Source organism: Equus quagga, unplaced genomic scaffold, assembly GCF_021613505.1.
Source record: "Equus quagga isolate Etosha38 unplaced genomic scaffold, UCLA_HA_Equagga_1.0 HiC_scaffold_4422_RagTag, whole genome shotgun sequence".
NCBI lineage: Eukaryota > Metazoa > Chordata > Mammalia > Perissodactyla > Equidae > Equus > Equus quagga.
The window spans coordinates 3,988-5,327 of record NW_025793795.1 but is presented as its reverse complement, the minus strand read 5'-3'; the positions used below and the strand labels follow the sequence as shown (position 1 = coordinate 5,327).

Genomic DNA, 1,340 nt, shown 5'->3' with positions numbered 1-1,340 from the left:
TCCAACAGGGTCACCGAGAGGAAAGGCGCTGGGCTGTGCTACACAAGTTGACAAAGCCTGGGCTCAGATGAGCTGAGAAAAAACTGGCCCCGGTGCTGGGCCCTGGTCCCGGCTCTTGGGAACCATGAAACAGAGGTTGAGAGGCCGCCTGTGGCTGTTACCACGACTAGTGATCTCAGGGCTACACATGCAGCAGTCAGCGGGTCTCAACCCACCAGGGTGCAGACATCACCTGAGGAACCTTTAAAAGCAGTGATGCCAGCCGCCCCCCACCCCCACCCCGCAATGAAGTCAGAGCTCTCGGGGGCCATGCTGTTTAAAGCTCCCAGACTCGGGGGGCTGAGACCCCTGAGCTGGGAAGAGCTGCTGAGGGGGCAGCGATGGGGCCTCGGGCCAGTCTGCTTCCCTCACCTGCCCGGGTGAAGGGTCCCAGGTGACATCCAGTCAGAGGCCCTGATGCAGTTAGAATTTGAAATAAAAGGAGAGCCAAAGCCAGGCACTTTCCCACCTGTGCCCATTGGCAGGTTTGTGGTGGGAGGAGGGGCCCGTAGGGTGGGTGATACTGTGATGTAATAAGAAATGTAATTGGTTTTCACTGGTTTCTGGCACAGAAAACCCTTAGAATTTCCTGAGTGGTAAGAGTGATAGAGGTATCTTGATCTTCATAACAAACCCGTCTCAACAACGTCTGAGTTTCTGTGGATGAGGACACTGGGAGAACACCTAGGGGTGGGGCTGGCCGCCAGGGGAACCCCCTATGTGATTGCAGGGTTGGAACCTTCGGTCCCACTGTCCAACATCCAGGGAGGGTTGAGGGCCTGGAGGTTGAATCGGTCACCAAGGTTCAGGGATTTAGTCAGTCATGCCTACGTTGTGGAACCTCCATGAAAACCCAGCAGGACGGGGCTCAGAGCTTCCGGGTGGGTGAGCACGTGGAGGTGCTGGGAGGGTGGTGTGCTCAGCGTGGAAGCTCCGAGCCCCTCCTGAGCCTTGCCCTGGGTCTCACTTCATCTGGCTGCTCATGTACGTCCTTTGTAATAAACGGGTAACCTAGTGAGTGAACGGGTTTCCTGAGTTCTGTGAGCCGCTCTAGGAAATTAATGGCATCTCTGATCTGCAGCCGATCCTCAGAAGCACCAGGGACAACCGGGACTTGCAACTGGCATCTGAAGGGGACAGGGGCAGTCTTGTAGGACTGAGACCTTCACCTGTGGGATCCAACAGCATCTCCAGGTAGGCAGAGTCAGAACTAAGTTAAATTTGTGGGACCCCCGGTCAGTGTCCTCGGAGAACTGAGTTAACTACTTGGTGGTGTGGAAAAAACACACACGTTGGAGTGG

At 55.8% G+C, this 1,340-nt stretch overlaps 1 long non-coding RNA gene across 1 annotated transcript in view; it reads left to right on the top strand.

The window, feature by feature from the left end:
* Window positions 1-1,340, top strand: part of LOC124232303 (uncharacterized) — a 9,331-nt gene that overhangs the window by 4,018 nt on the left and 3,973 nt on the right. The window contains exon 2 of the long non-coding RNA XR_006886812.1: window positions 1,121-1,233. This is a non-coding gene — a long non-coding RNA (uncharacterized LOC124232303). The remainder of the gene's footprint in view (window positions 1-1,120; window positions 1,234-1,340) is intronic.